Below are 18,020 nucleotides of genomic sequence, written 5' to 3'. Positions count from 1 at the left end.
GACGAAATTTATTTAACGGGGGGAGAATGTGACAACCCTCTCAAAACCAGGTATCCGTACGACTTAATTAATTATTAATTGTTGCCTAATTACTGTGCTTTACTGAGTTTGCTGATAAACTGCTACTTGATTGTTGGTACTTGTACATATCTGCATCATACTTTGATATTCCTGTCACTACACTACTTATTTATTAAACCTTAGTGACAAACATGATGCACAAAAGCACAGTAGCACTAAACGGATACACAGTGAACTTGCTGGTATAGCCAGCATCAGGCAAACGCTGCCTCTAAAGGCCTGAATGAGCCAGAATTATTTTACTACACCCATAGTGTGTGTAGGGATACAAGGGTCGTATGATTACGTCTCTAGGAATAAGATATAGAGATTTGGACGTGCCTAAAACGAACTTTAAGCACAAAACACAGCACTTTTATCAACACACTAGCTTCTAGCTAAGTAATAAAGTGCCAAAATATGAGGAATTATTCCCGACACTTTGCGGAATAAATTGTGTCGCTAAAAATATTATTTATGACGCTTAACGGATATCTTAAGCACTTTAACGGATTACTATCCGACCGAACAACCGGACAATACCCGGAACATAAAAATATTGCCAAAAATTAATATTGGTATTTTTCTGAGCCAGTTAGGGTCCCTGATTACCCTAACACCCGCTTTTAATGCATCGAGCAACTAACGAGGTTAGTACCTTAAAGTAACGCACTTAACCAAACTGAACCGTAACTGAACAATTGGAAACGAACCGAGCACCATTACAACTCAATGGAATCGGCCAACTAGTGGGGCCAAGGAGAGTACGCTTTTGAATATTTAATTGGATTGCACGAGGATCGAGACAACTTTCTCTATAAATAACATCACCTCTCACACACACAAACACACACACCTCACCTTCACTCTCTCTCCCTCTCCCTCTCCCTCCTCTCGGCCGAGATCACCACCACCCCCACATCCGTTTTTCGGTTCAAGTCTTGACATTCCAAGGGTATACAAGTGTCGGTGGTTACGTACAACGGAGCTCGGAACAAACGGAACGCGGAGGACCTCTACCGTTTGCTATTATCCACGCAGTTTTCGACTAGTTTCTTCCCTAGCCCCGAGCTAGAGGTATAACGTTTAAAACTCATTTTTGGTCATGTCTAAAGTGGTTAAAAAGATATTTGTCGGTTGAATGTCGGTAACCCGCTTGATGGAACTTTAAAGTTTGCTAAAACGTGAATATCGTTGGTTAAAAGCTCAAAACGCGTGTAAATGTCGTAGTACTTGAATATGTTGATTAATATGGCCTGATCTACGATGTGGTGGCTCTCATCATCGTTTAACCCGACTTTGTTCGGATCGCGTATCTTGACATACACTTGTTTCTTGTGTACAAGGGTTAAAAGGTGAAACTCCACCACACGGGAAACATGAACTTGTGTAAAAATGTTTTAACATGAAAAATAGTATTTAAAACAAGCCGATCTACGTATGTACAAGTGGTATATTCGTAGGACCGGGTGTCGAGAAAATCATGTTTTTATAAAAATAGATAAAGTGTTAACAAACACGATTTCTATAAACTACAAGTGTAGAAACACTTGTAGAATAAAAGATCCGACAAAATAACAATGTTCACAAAAATTGTCGGGAAGTTGTAAGAAGTGATTTGTCCCAAAAACGAGGTTTTTGCAAGACTAAGTTATGTTATATATAGATCCACTAAAAATAACGAGATCTACACCGGAGATTTTGTAAAAACTACAAGTTCATGAAACAACGCGGTTTTACATACTAGTCTTCTATTTGAAGTGTTGAAAATTGATTCGGTTGATTTGATAAATTGTTGAGATGATTTTGTAAAAGAAAATGATACGCTTGAAAGCGTGGCCACCTCCAGTTACAGGGGAAACTCTGGCGAAATTTTCTAAAAATCTAACACTTAGAATTATTTACAAGTGTTAGACTACTTTGACATGTTTTCAAAAATATATTTCGCCACAACCTTATTTATAAATAATCGGAGGTGGGATTTTCACAAAACTAAAAGTGATAAATATTTATTCGGTAAATATATTTTGTCACCTCACTGTTTATGATTATTTTGTGAAGATATATAAATATTATTTTTAGAGTAAAAGTAATATTTACTAACCTTGTCAAGCCGAAATAATACAAACGCCTTCACGGCAAACATATAAGTTACAACGGTAATTTCTATTACCACTTAATCACCGAAACGTAACTTACGCTTTATTCGGAAGTATTCATAAGCACGTATGTTGTCAATATATTATTTTGGGAAAATGTTATGAGAAAAAGGAAATATATTATTTTTGAGAAAAATAAATATATTTTGGAATAAGAAATAAAATATATTAAGTGGGACTTAATAAAATGATATAAATACACATGTATTTAAATCCCCCATCCTTGGGAAGGAGAATGCGTATCAAATATATATACGAAACGGTTGACTAACTGTTTCCCAAAAATATAATCTATGAAGCTAAAGCACGGCCATCCGTCTAATAGAATTAGCACATGTAGGTCGTTGCACAGCACTTGGATATTGGATTGCTTGATTTTGTGACGCGCTCACTGTGAGTTCATGTCCCCCTTTTCTTCTCTTAACTGTTTTCAGTTTTATAAACTGCGGGGGTGAAATACATGTTACAATGATTATGGATATGTTATACATGGTATGGTTAGCATAAGGAGGGTTATTACTTAGATCATGTGAGTGGGTAGGCAGAAACTTGAGGCCATTAATCCTCGTTGAGGACCGAGGGACAGGAGCGGTAGATCTATCTGGGTGTAGCGAGCCCAGCCTCAGGTCCAGCATAACGGACCTCGGGGTGACTTAGTGCCCGACGCATAAATCCGCTAGGTTTGAGTCATCCCTACTTGCACTTCACACATATCAGTGGACTTGCAACCCATTGGTGATCTCTTTTATTTCCTTATTTGCTACATACCAGGGTTTTTGATAAAAATAAAGGTTTATTTACTCATTTTCGCATGAACTCGCTCAACATTATTGTTGATTTTTCAACTTACATGTATTTCAGGGAATTAAGGATCTGGCACGGTTTAGCAGGATTTCCCGCTGCATTTAGATTCAGAGTCATCCGGGTTCAAGGCTTATGGCTCTTTCCTGGACAAGCCATAGCCCCTGAACCATGTTTATTTTGTTTGCATTATGGTAGTAGTTGTACTGTTTAAGACAAGTAATGGTTGTTGGGTGTTTACCCATTTAGACAATGTTTGACAATTTTATTTTCAATGGATGACTTTGCATGATTTTAAATTCATATAGCTTGTTATGGTTAAGCTATGGTATTAAGAAGTCACACCAAATTAACCACGCTTCCGCAAAGCCAGGGTGTGACAGTGCGTACACTCGAACCCGGGAACTTAATGAAGTGAACAAACCGACGTGTAAATGACGGAAGAAGTCATAGAGTCGGAAGAATAGTTCAAAAGGAAACGGGTGTAGCCTTAGACTACGGTCAAATCGATAAAATTTGAAAATGAAAATGAATAAGTTTTAGGCTTGAAAAGGGTGCCCTGACACCAGAAGTGTAATTCTAAGAATACGAAATGACACAAGAAAAAGATGATCTACGGGATCATCATAACCTTTGAGATTATCAACAAAGTAAGGGTTTAAAAGACTAAGTGAACCACGCGTCAGCAATAGAAGGAAATAAACAAAAAGGGGGGGGGTGAAAGCCTAACAGAATAACTTACGAGGCTAAGCAATAGAACATACGAGTCACTTGGGGTAAAGCATGGGGATTAGTTACGATTCCTCGCGTAATATAAGAACGGAAAAGAAAAAAAATCTTGTCGTCAATTCCTGGGTATGAGTTATTAACATAAGTTGAAGAGATAAACGTTAAACTAAAATTCAGTTTTAGTGAGAGACAACGTTTAACGAATATGAATATTATGAGACAAATTAGGAAATAGTTAATAATAAAGGATATAGGTCTTAACACCGATAGGTGTAAGACATGATGCGATACATTAGAAAGAAGATTTTGATAATGAAAAGTTTATGAAAAAAAACTTAAACATGACGTGATGCGATGCGATCATGGTCACAAAGAGTGATATAGAATATAATCATGTTGTAGCGTGAGTTACGGGATAGGAGATCATAAACTCACGTAAGTCCGAATATAGCAAAGGGATATACCCAAATTAACGGGGCATGAGGTGACGGTGACTAGCCAGTCTAGCTGATAAGATTATCCAAAGTCAAAATAGTGTTGTGAATTATATAAAAAACTTGTCAATGTAGGGTAGTATGGAATAAGCATATTGGCAAACTCATACTATTAGGTAATTAAGTGGCAATCGGGACAAATATGCGACAAGATAAGAAATGCAAAACACAAGTTACGGTCCGTGAGGACTTACGCGTAAAAGACGCATGCGTCAAGGCAAAGGATAACTTTTGGCTAAAAGAAAGAATGCCTTAAAAACAAAACTAAGTTATTTTAGTTCAAGCCAAATAACTACTTAAAAGAAGGTTTCGGGGACGAAACCTCTTTAAGAGGGGTAGACTTGTAACACCCAAAAAATATAGATTCTATATTATAAATTAAATGACGGTAATAGTCAAGATAAAATAACTAGGAATAATTAACCTAGTTAGTTAAAAAGCTTGAAATGATAGAACAAACATGGTTAAAATACCCTTTATAAAAAAACTTGTGTAAAGTGGAGGGACTAGACATGGGCAAATGAATTAAAGTTTCAATTAAATCAAATATTAAACACAAAACACACACATATGTGGTGTGTCCTGCGATTTCAATCAGACCAAGGAGGAGGTCTCAAGCTTCAACCCTAAAACACAAAAATTCACCAAATTGAAGGGGCAAATCAAGCCCAAATCGAAATCCAAGCATAGATTAGTGAGCACCTTAGTGAAGGGTTCATGAGGTATGCAAAATTTTACTATTTGGTTCCATCTTAAATTTTAGATGAACTTGTGAAAGTCGAAATTTGATGATGCATGTGTGTTATAGAGATAAAATAGGAACATTGTAGTGTCTAGGAGTAAACCCTAGACTAATACATGTTGAAATCATGCTTAATTCTACTAAAATCCATGGACACCATTGTAGGTGATTAGTGGGTTATGTAGAACTTGATAAACACTAGGAAATTTGGGTTTGTTATAGTGTAATTTGACATATGTGAGGTTATTTCAGAATTATAGAGGCTAATATTTATGTTAGATAGTTTAATTTATGAAAACTTGGGCTATGTGACAAGTTATGAACTTGTTAATAAATCATGTAAAATTATGCCCTTTAGGTGTTTGTAGAAATGCCTAAAAGAAAGCTAGATATGGTGATTTCGAATGAAACGCATATTTAAATGATAAGATGAATTATGGGTTATAAGACATGAATGGAGTTCTAAACGAAGTGTTGATTGAACTTTATAGGAAAAGGAGCCGAGTCTTCAAGCGGACACGCGCTTGAAAGGAACACTTTGAAGGTACGCGACTTGTCGTCTCGTTACATTTATGTAGACAAGCCTAGTTGTAGATATGTTTAATGTTGTTATAGTGAAAATAGTTGCGTTTGGTAAGTCCAAGAAGTGATGGGATTCACTCGACAAACCAAACGGGTCAAAATAAATAGTTGGTTAGATATGTTTATTGATAATATTGTTTAATTAGTCATAATGGGAAAGTAAGTAAAGTGGTGTAATTCACTAGATAAAGAACGTGTCAAAATAAATAGTTGGTTAGATATGTTTATTGATAATATTGTTTAATTAGTCATAATGGGAAAGTAAGTAAAGTGGTGTAATTCACTAGATAAAGAACTGGTCAAAATAATGGTCGAAATGGTAGTGTTCAAAGTGACTCGAACGTCACTCGTTAAATTTGACTTATAAAAGCGTAAACCATGGATTTGAAGGGATACGATGAGGTTGACAAGCCCGGGAATGGGTAATTATGGTTAGAAAGCAATGTTGATGAATTATGAAGGTATGTAACTTGTTTCGTTACATTATGCAAATTAGATATTGTAATCATTCATAGTTGTGTTTTAGAATAAAGATTGGTATTAGTTGAAGTAACAATGTTCACTACTTGATTTAATGAATTAAAATTAGATTAGAAAGCGTTTGGTAGCATTAGAAATGGAGGATTCCATAAATGAGCCAAACGGGTCGAATAATTGTCTAGTAAGTAGTAAAAGTGTGTTTAGAATAGCATTTAGCAATGACGGATTACAAGTGCGTGAAACCATAGATTTGGTAATGAAACGCCGGTGATCATAAGCCCTAAGCCCTGGATGTTGGGTAAATACGTCTTGCGGATATAAAATTTGTTAGTGGTCAAATTAATGCAAAAGCTAAACGGGTCAAATAAATACATAAGGCATTTATAGACTTTCAGCCCGTACATCCAATTTTTGATATAATAATTTTGATAGATGCATTGGTAATTAAATTACGAACGCGTAGGAAAAAGAATCGCGTAAAACGGACATCTAGATCAAAAGTTATGAAGCTTTGAAGTTAAAATTTTGATAAAAAATAGAGCTGGGCAAATGCAGCAACAAATAAAGGAACTTGCTGTTAAAAAGGGGGCTAGGTGGGGCGTCTAGCCCCCCCTGAATCCCAAAATTGTGTAATTTTGTTTGTTTGACCCATATAACTTGTTTATACTTGCTATTTAACTACCAAAGCTAACTTTTAAGTTGGTTTTGGTCATAGGTTAATGTCAAGGATTCCCGGATGAAGATCAAGCTCAACGAAGAACCGAACATGACCAAGATACAAGCTTCCGCACTGCGCTGCGTCATAACTTTTAAACGACGAACTTATATACAATATGTTATCAAACTTTTAAATTGTAAAAGTTTTTAGTAAACCCGTATTTTACATGTACGTGTATTTGTAAGAACACAATTAATTGTCGCTATGAGTACTAAAACCCTTTTATAATAGTGAGGGTGTTACATTATGATGTAATTTTCACTTTCAGTTTGATGTATTTGAAGTTTTCCTTTAAGTTATTTTGTTTTGAAATAAATTTTCGTAAATCGTATTGACTACTTTATTGCGTCTTATATTAACTACTTTATTACGTTAAAGTTGGTATGCTAAGTAATTATAAGAGCTGTTTCAATAGCCACATGTTATTTATTTTAAAATCAAAGATTATATCCTCAAACAGTAAACTAATAATCACGTGTCATAATTTATATAGGATTATCAGTAAATGTCCTCACAAATTTTTAAAAAATAAGCCATTATACTTAAAAAAAAACGCATGCTTAATAACTAATAAAATAAAATAATCCGTGGGTACCACGGGTGATAACCTAGTTATGCTAATATATTGATGTGTTGTATACATGCATGTTTACAACTTATGCTAACAAACATAATCAACAATTTAAGTTGATTATGTTGATGTGCTAATTAGAACAAACAAAACCAACACAAACAAGTTCGAAATTAGTACAATTAATATTGAAACCAACACAAAAGTTTGAAGTGTTATTTTTAGTAGTCTTTAAAAATATCATTTTGAAAAAAAAAAAATCATATAACAATATTATATACTCATATTAAAGATAAAAAATTTCTTAATTTTATGGTGTTTTTTTTTTAAAAAAAAATAATAAAGTATATAAAAGTTATTTTATTTTTAAACATACCGGTGGAATTAGTTAGAAAAAGTCAACATAACTAATTTTAATTTTATTCCTTTTATTTAATATAATTAGTACAATTACTAACTTACCCTTAAAACACTAATTGATATAACTAATACTAAGGGCTTATGTGTAATCAATAACATCCATTGATTAAAAATTTACATGGTCCAGATTTGTTCTTATAGTTCTTACAACTACACTATCAGGAACTAGAAAACATAATGCCTCAAATGCACCTCATTCTGTAATCACAAGCTGCAATAAACCACCATTTCCAAAGTTATCTGTTAGTCCTCTTTGAAGGTTTCAGTTGATTGATTCTGACTCAGATTTTGATGGTCCTTATATCAGTGAAGGCGCTACTAACAAGACTTGTAACAGATCAGAACCGTATTTGAACTGTGGCGCACCTGATCTTGTGCAACGTGTAGGTTTAAGTGAGCAGATAAAATTAAATGAATCAATTAAAACGTCCACAAAGAAAGATCTATGGGAGGATTTCCAACCGAGAAGAGTTTCTGTATCTCAACAGCTGCATTGGATGAATTTTGTACGGAATATTTTAGTACCATGACAGATAAAAGAATATCTCAGAGTAATGCAAATAATGTAATAGATTCGGTTTGAAGTTGCTTGCCTAATTTCTTCCCTATAAATGCAGAGAGCAAACAGTCTGAGCAGCCTAGTATATCAAACATTGATTACATGTAAGTGTGGTTCTTAAGTTAAAATTTATTCTAAATTACCATTTTTAATGAAGTTTTATAGCAAGTTTTTGTATTTCTTGTGTTTTAGGGGTCAATTTAGTTGTGCTGAAAACTCTAAACAAGCTGCTAGAACTAATGAAGCTGAAATAAGCTCAAGGAAAAATTCAAGAAAATAAAAAACCCAAGAAATATCTCAAGGTTCTACGAATCCAAATTGAGACACGTCCCAAAAGATGCTGGTTGATGAATCTGCTAGTGCAGGTGTTGAGCATTGGTTTACAAACCAAGAAGGGTGGGTAAACTAGAATGTGTTGCATTTGTTATTGGCTCGAACTATTCGCACTCCCCATGTGCCTATTTGCACACTAATGTGCCTTATACGCCTCGTACAGGGGGTAAACGATGGCGTGAGTTGTTGGAGATTGAACTGAGGATTTGGATTCAGAATTAAAGTATATAGTATAAAAGTATGATATAAACAGAAAGTATATTCTGTCTAGGCACTTGTCACAACACTGAGTTTCTGTGATTTTACGGGTCCTGGTTTGCCTGACAGAATCAGTAACAAGGAATGCATAAACAAAATAAGCGGAACCGAAACATCACAAACTGTTCGGGCGAAAGGGAAGCTGGCACGATAGGAGCCTTTCGCGCGAAAGGGATCACCCTTTCGCGCGACAGGGACCTGTTTGGTGAACCAAACTTCATTTGAACGTTTTAACCATTATTCGGTTTCGTTTGTGAGTTCAGTTAAGTTATATGTTATAGTATAATAGTCCTGAATGTTCATATAGTTCATAGAAGTCATGCATGGAGGTATAAACCTCGTTACAGTTCACCAAAGCACAAATTAGCTAACAAGGTTAACTAACCATTTGGTCATGAATAACAAAAATGGAAATAACATAATTATAATAGCCAAACAACTGAACAAGTACAACCCAGGTGTGCAGACTTAACTGAGTGTTGGAGGCTAGACGGAGTTTACTCATTCTAGGTCTAGGAGATTGTTTGGGTGTTCGTTTTCCAAGTTCAAGCGAGGTGGTGGAACTAGATTGGAAACCAAGCTTCCATGGTTCACACACTGATATTACAAAATTGTCTATACCGAGAATAGGGATCTGAATAATCATACAATACTTAGAAATTTTCGGAACAGGTTGAATCAGAACCTTTCGTGCGAGAGAAGGCTCCTGTCGCGCGAAAGGGCTAACCTTTCGTGTGAGAGGGCTGACTTTCGGGCGATAGGTGCTGTTTCGAGATGAAATCAGTTTGGTTTTGGTTGAACTGTTCACCTTTTTGGCTGGAATTGACTCTAACATGAACCCACAACTATGAACTTAGCTTGTGAGCTTAAAGAGTCTCTAATTCTTCCAAGTTTCGAAATCAGAAAGTTTATTTGTAAAAAGTTTGAAAGTTAAACTTCAAACCTTAGCTAGGTCCTCAACATAATGAGAGTTGTATCAGATTGCCAAGGCAAATCAGATGTACCAGCTGTTTTGATATGAAGTTTTTGTAAAAAGATAGAAAAAGTAGAAGATTATAGAAGAAAGTAGGGTGTTAGTGAGTGGCAAACTCATTTAGAAGGTTTCTGGAAGTTGACAGCAGCAGGTGCATGAAATCAGGTTTTTAGAGAGAATTTCGGAGTTGTGGAAGTGGAAAAATGAAGAAGTGGGTTGGTATTTATAGGCTGAAGCTGGGTTTGGGATGACAGGTATTTCGGGCGAGAGGGGCCTCTCGTGCAATAGGGCCTTTTGCACAAGAGGGGTCTTCCCCTTTTGTTCGAAATACAAGTTTGTTGATTTCGCGTATTTTGTCGGTTTTAAGCGTATAAGTGTAATACGTAAGCATATTATATGTGTAAACAAATGTATGAATGAATTTGCATGTATAAACAAGTTTGAATTTGTGTATAAATTGTATCAAGTATGCACGTATAGCGAATGTATATCAAGTATTTACCAAATATGTATAACAAGAGGTATAAAAAGATCAAGCTTTTATTATGATTCAAGTCTCAAATTACAGGGGTTGAAATGAAAGACGAATACAAAGACAATACAAGTTTTCAAAAATAGAAGTACAAGACAAACTTTCTGAATAAGGTAGGTTACAAAAAGCGAGGCGTTACATGCTATTTGCTAAATGTATTTGTCAACTGAATTGAGGGGGAATGTTAAAGCTATTTTATCCAACAAAGTATTCGATTTGGTTGTTTGTTTATTAAGTTTTATCTGGTTATTTTATAATTTCTACTTATATTGGTTTGTATTTATTAATTATTAGTTGACGGACTAGATATGCAAAGTCTGAAAGTTCAAGGCTGTTATAAAGGCCAATGATATGGAGAAGGGCTAAAGTATAAAATGGTCAGCTATATAATCTTGCTATCTAGCTAGGGTTTCATTCATTTACTTTATACGTGTCTTTGTTCTCTCCGCCGCCAGTCTTCGTCTTCCCTAAAGCATCTGATTGATTTAGAGTTTGTCTTGTAATCTTGTAATCTGATTGTGTTATTCAGGTTTTGTGTATCAGTGTGTTAGAGCGTCTATAATTTCTTCTCATCGTCTAGGTGATAAGATCGTCTATTCTATTCCGTTCTTTGGTGTAATTAGGATTGGTTGAATAAAAAAAGTTCACGTAATCATTGTGTTCTTGTGTTGTATCCATGGTTTTTTACACGAACCTAGAAAATTAAGTCATTAACGTTGCAACTTCAAGTCACACTTAGCCCATTTCTTTTCCTCTCTACTATGATCGACAACTCTCTTAAACTTGTTTTCAGTTACATCTCACATCTCGAGCATCCTCAACCCCACACAAAACCATTTCTCAAAACTTATGCCAACAATTAGCTTTGTCAAATGTGGATTTGCCGCCTGCTACAACTGACATCTAAGGAAAATGCAATCTTTCTGTTACTGATATCTAAGGTAACATTTGATCTCTCCGGTGATTGTTGGTACATGCATTTTAACGCATCAACATAATAGATATAGTTAGCAAACGAATTATGAAAATCTTTTGTGTTTTTGTAGATAGATTGTAATGAAGAGAGATAATGTTTCTTCATTCAACGGTATCGACAATCTTGAAAACTAGGTAACCTACATCTACCTTTGGTAATTTTATTATAATCTATTTATTCTATTTGGAAAATATCTTCATGATGCTCTCTGGTAATCTTTTCTCTCCCATAAGATGATTGTCTTATCCTTTTGTGTAAAAGGTGCACATGTTAAATTGTGAAATATACCAATAGTTGGTGTGTTACATGTAAATAAATAATTATAGTTATCCTATTTAGTTTTTAGTTTCCAAATAATAGTCCTAGCTATATGATAAATTTAATTTTTATTTGCTTACCAGCATTCTCATCTTAATGTTCATTAAGTTGAGCATGAAATCTAACTAAGGCTCGGGCTATTACTTTATATGGCTTTGCAAAATTATTGTTTTTATGATGACTCTAAAATTATTATTATTATTATTATTATTATTATTATTATTATTATTATTATTATTATTATTATCTTTTTACTGTTTGAGATTTACTGTAGATATTTTGTTTTGATGACTTGCTGCCACGTTGCACAATTAAATGTGTCACTGTTTCTTTTTCTTGCCACCTATCTTTCTATAAGTAGAAGACAGGGAGGGAGGGAGGGAGAGTGGTGGAGGAGTGGACCGGCGGTGACAACGGCAGGCGGTGATGATCCGTTGAGTTCTTATTTTCTGGCGAAAATCACGACATCAAACCCTGACCTCTTTTCCGTTTCAGCCGCGTCTGAAAGGGTGAATGGCCGGATAAAACCACCACCACCATCACCAACCCAGATCTGGTCATTTTTAAGAGAGAGAGGAGGTGAGGCAATCGTTCCAGATACGAACCCTTCCTGTCGTAGATCTGGTGTTCGGAGTCCCAACCGCCATCCGTTTTTGCACATTATGCTTGCCGGAAGCCGCCACGGGAGCTAAGCCCCAGCCTATGCTATCAAATGTCGACCGGAATATTCACACATGCACCACCGCAGACCGCCCACGCTACATCATCACTTTGTGCAACTCCCGTCGTGGGCCTTTGATGTGACCAAACATCACATGTGATGGTTTTCTATTCTCCCCAAAGTTTACATTTCTTGCTTATCATGTTTCTTTTTTTTTTTGTTCTATTTCTTGAACTCCACAACACAACAGACAGGGTGTTTTTTTTAGAAAAACCTTTTCTGATCTCTTATGTCTGCGCCGCGCAGACGACGCGCAGACATATTTGAGCTCTGCAGACCATTTGTTTTTTAGAAGACATTTCATCAAAAAATGTCTTCAAACCTCTGTGCGTCCTCTTCCTCACACACAAAGACATGCATGGTCCAATGTCTTCCAACTCTTCCAACCCTCTCTCCACCCCTCTCCTCCTAATCTATGAATATTTTTCTTTTTTTTCATATAAGTTGAATCAAATAAAAAATTCAAGGAAGCAACCTGTTGGCGATGAATGATCTTCTTCTTCTGTTCCTGTATAAAATTGCTCCTGCCATGAATGATCTTTTTCTTCTGTTCCTGTGTAAACAAATCAAATAAAACCTAATTCTTTATTGATTGAAGTATAATAATAGGATTTGTGGTTGGAATCTTCGAATTAACGCAAAGATTAAGGTCGATTAGACGTACCTGATGGTCGCAATCTTGAAAACCAACCAACAATTCCTTAATTTTGCGGGAATCAACGGTCAATTGATCTGCACGAGGCGGGGGATGGCCGAGCAATCTCGGAAATGGATGATTCTGATGAGCAACATATGGATCCAAAGGCATTCACAGGCACCAATTTCGATTTCTCTGCCTATTCATCGAAGCTCAAGAAGGTCTTGGCGGTGTCGTAGATGCAGTTGAACTATCTCGCCACCGCCTCCGATTTAGGAAAGGCATTCGGGTGGTCGTCCGAGCTGGCCCCCATGTACCTGCTGTCACACCCCGACCACGTAAAACGACAAATCGTGGCGGAAACGCCGGGGAGTGTTGTAACAGAATTATTGTTTCAAACCATGGATACGAAGAGTTTCATTTCATTAAATATTAAACATGGTTTTAAAGTTAAACAAGCAAATCAAACATAGACTAATATCATTATTAAATCACTAAGGCCTCGTCCGGTCCTAAGTGAGCATGCTTCCTATTCGCAATCAAGACTAAGCAACTTCACCTGAAACATATGTAAAAACAAAGTCAGCAAAGAAATGCTGGCGAGTACATAGGTTTTGCGTGAGTGTCAGATTCATGGCTCGTTTGCATGTCGAAATAACTCGTATAACTTCGTTAATCGACATTAGAAATCTTGTTTTTTTGTAAAATATTTGTATCGTAAAATGAATAACCGAATCAAAATAGTTTGGTTATAATTTGTAAACCTCGAGACCATGAATCTTTACCCAAAACATTTGCTTTTCTTAAACCAAATCGTAAATCATTTTCGTAATAAAATTCGTATAGTTTATATCGTTTCGAAAACCTCGTTTGTGTGACATCGCTTCCAATCTTTTACCCAGATCGTTTAATTAGTTAAACATCTCTTTAGTCGTTTAAATCATTCTCGTTTTAGATTGTGAAACTACTTTTGGTCGTCTCGTTAACAACATTCAAACCTTTGTGACTCGTTCATCGTTCCACTTGTTCTCGTATTAACAAACCACCAAAGGGTAAGTTAACAATCATCAGATTCGGTGGTTACCCACCTAACCCACACATAACCATGGGTCCAGTATGATAACGGGATTTGTCGGATCCTATGGTACCATAACCTAATACTGGTCGGTTTGGCCGAAATTAATGAATGTCATTTGTTATGTAATTACAACCAACAATCTCGTTCACATTATCGAAATCGTTATTAGTTTGATATAAACTATCTTACTCGTTGTGAAACTATCGTTAAAACATCGAAATCGTTTTGATACATATGAATCACCCCAAAACAATTGAAAACAGTAAAATAGGGGAACTATGTACTCACCTTTGGGTGCGTTTTTATATGCTAACACAATCCCTCAAATTATTTATTTGTCCTAAATTAAATAAGAATGATTTAATAAACAAAATTCATAAAAATGATGAAGTTTCTCTGATACTTAGAATTTTCACATAACTTTGAGATTCCCCGAAAAGTTATTATTTTTGATTATTTTGGTATATTCGCGTATATGTACTCAAGCGTAAAACAAATAATCTTGTCAAGTATTATCATGTCATCATACACATATTATAAAACACATAGCACATTGTAACACATAAAATTTACTCATGACCAACCCATTATAGTTATGTCGAAAAACACTTATTTTAGCGTTTCGGTAACATTTTTGAGCGTCGGAAGTCACGTATGACTAACCGAACACTAAGTAAACTTAATATAAGTTAAAATACTTGTTTTTATACCAAAAATATCAGTTTGGTTACTGATCTAAAAAAGTTTTGTAAAAGTCCTCCGAAAAGGCGATTTTTAACCGTTTTACCGCATAGTTTTGCATCAAACATTACCCGAACCATCCCAAATCGAAACGACTTGAAATTTTAACATAACCCATGTTATTTATTGAATAAAATAATGGTTATACTCATGATAGTGCAGGTCTTAAGTAAAGCACATAAATCATGTAAATTTCACATATTTTACCACTTTTTAAGCTATATGTACAACACGCAAAGCTATCAAACTTATGTCAAAGTTTCATGCCATTATAATACACTAAATAATGTCATTTTTAGTGTTTATAACCTGATCTAAAACATTTTTGCCATACAACCCCTTTTTTACCATTTCTTGAGCTTTAAATCGAAATGTATCTTCATGTACAAGTGCCTAAAGCATACTAACATAGCATCAACATTTTATGTTGATCTAAATGCATCAAATATGTGTTGTTTTTAGGTTTATTTGCTGAAGTAATTTAAATTTAACATATCATACATAAATCACCAAATACTTGCATTTTTTTCCATCATTCAAGAACATGAAACACTTAAACAAGTACTTTATCAAAATAAAGCTCAAAACTCAAACTCATATACACACATATATATGTACGGTTATATACATATGTATACACACCATCATTTTTTTTATTTGTTTCATGACCCATTTCTTTTAGATTTCAAGTTTAGTGAAAATCCCAAGATTCAATAGAAACTTCAAATCATCAAGAACAACTATGAACCAAAGGTATGATTTAAATATAAGTGTTATACCTTCAAGATTCAAGTAAGTTATGGGATGATAGGAAGCTTGTATTCACTTGACAACACCTTGGGAACAACCTTAGATCTTCACACTATCTTGAAGTTTACTAGAAAGGATGTTGAATCTTCAAGAACAAGACTTGAAGATATGAAGAAGATTAAGATAGAGAGAGGGAGAGATGGAGTGTAGTGTTGAGTGTGGAATGATGGAGTTATGGTATGGTGGTATTTATAGACCTTCCATATAGCATATTCCTAGCATATTCCTAGCATATTCCTGGCATATTCCTAGCATATTCCTGGCATATTTCTGGTATATTCCTAGCATATTCCTGGCATATTCCTGGTATATTCCTGGCATATTCCTGGTATATTCCTAGCATATTCCTGGCATATTCCTGGTATATTCCTGGCATATTCCTGGTATATTCCTAGCATATTCCTGGCATATTCCTGGCATATTCCTGGCATATTTCTGGTATATTCCTAGCATATTCCTGGCATATTCCTGGCATATTCCTGGCATATTACTGGCATATTCCTGGCATATTCCTGGCATATTCCTGGCATATTCCTGGCATATTCCTGGTATATTCCTAGCATATTCCTGGCATATTCCTGGCATATTCCTGGTATATTCCTAGGTTTGCTGCGTTGCTTGTGTTTTGCAGTATAAGCACTGTGTCGCGTAGGAACACACGGTACGCGCTTAAACTTGAAAAATAACATTTTTAAGCGTTTTAATTTATTTTTCAACACGAACCTGATTAAAATAAGATTTTAATCATAATAGAATATTTGTGGGATTTAAATATTATCCGGGCGGTCACCAACGTTCGTTTCGCAGTTTTGTCGTAATTAGTTCTTTAGTTCAAATAAACATGTTTTCGCCATACCGAATCCTTCGAAACTTATTTCTAAGTTATGTAAGGGATATTTAGGGTATGTTTGGCTTACGTCACAGTTCCGGAGTGTATGTTGCTTTAAACTGATTGCGTTTAAGCACCAGTTTGCGTATAACCTTCCAGAAAGTAATTTAAAGCTTGAAATTGGTATCGAATCAAATTGTAAAATTAATAAACACAATTGCACATATATTAACACCAAAAAAAACACATAATAGCACCAAAGCATATTGTTTTATTGATAACGGACATTGTTTTACATAATACGATGATTATATATCACAGTTGTCACACCTGCCCTTATGGATGGTTGTGTTCATCCGGCTTCAATGGGTTTCTTTGTTCTGGGATGCATTTTGATATTTGTGGAACAAAGGCATTTGGGAGAAGAGAAAGGGAAATTTTTTTTGCAGATGTGGGATAAAGAGGTGAGATAATCAACCACTCCATAGACATTTGGTCCAAACACACTCTACTTATTATCGGTTTAGAGGTAGTCTCTTAATGGAATTATTATGTAGCTACCAAAGAACCCCTTAGTCTAAACCTATATCTGCCACTCATCATGTGGCGGCTTTATTCGAAGAATACTAATCGTTTATAGGTGGATCAACAAAAATAGAAAAAATAGGCTGATTGAAATCTATATTGACAAGGTTGGTAGGAGGAATTGTGCTATTTGAAGCATACCGTTGTTTGGCGAGTGGTGACCCAACCATCATTTCAATTTGAAATATCTAAAATTGTTTAATTCAAAATTTCAAAAAATATATGCGGAAGATAGGTCTCAACATTCTCATTGTGTGTATATATATATATAGGGAGATGGTTATGAAAAAAATTTTATTCGTAAGAAAACTAGAAACCTCAATATTGGACATGTGTATTATATATCGGGGATACATGTATATATCATATACTGTATATGGGAGTTGGCTACAAAGTTCATTTTTCCTACAAAGTGTAAAAAGTAATAAAACACCATTATTTCAACCATAAAAAAAAACTCAAAACCTATAAATAACAAAGTGAAGATTACTAAAACATTATATTTGTGGGTTTTGTGTTTTGTTTTGGATGACAAGGCTTTGATTATCGAATGACTAACATTAGTGTGTTTTATGTTGATTATTATGTTGTGTTTTATATTCATAGTTCTATGATAGTGTGTTTGAAATTATATGCACCCATAGGGTTTGGATGTTGTGTTTTAGTTATCTTCACTGTGTTATTTTTGCGTTTTGAATGTGTTTTATGGTTGAAATTGTGGTGTTTTATGACTTTGTACCCTTTGTAGGAAAAATGGACTTCGTAGCCGAATCCCACCCTACTGTATATGTACATATATTATTAATATCGCATTAATACATATATGCAATATATCATATATAGTGCATATATAGTGTATATATACACCGTATATACTATACTGCACATGGTTGCAATATTTATTACACATGTCA

The 18,020-nt window shown here is 35.0% G+C and overlaps 1 long non-coding RNA gene across 1 annotated transcript; it reads left to right on the top strand.

Moving 5' to 3' along the window:
* Positions 1 to 4,818: 4,818 nt before the first annotated feature.
* LOC118490686 lies at positions 4,819 to 6,968 on the top strand. The gene is made up of 3 exons (XR_004889888.1): positions 4,819 to 4,965; positions 5,477 to 5,529; positions 6,763 to 6,968. It is a non-coding gene; the product is annotated as an uncharacterized LOC118490686 (long non-coding RNA).
* The last annotated feature ends 11,052 nt before the right edge of the window (positions 6,969 to 18,020 follow it).

This window comes from Helianthus annuus, chromosome 3 (genome assembly GCF_002127325.2).
Source record: "Helianthus annuus cultivar XRQ/B chromosome 3, HanXRQr2.0-SUNRISE, whole genome shotgun sequence".
NCBI classification, from domain to species: Eukaryota; Viridiplantae; Streptophyta; class Magnoliopsida; order Asterales; family Asteraceae; genus Helianthus; species Helianthus annuus.
This window is presented reverse-complemented; position numbering and strand designations above follow the sequence as displayed.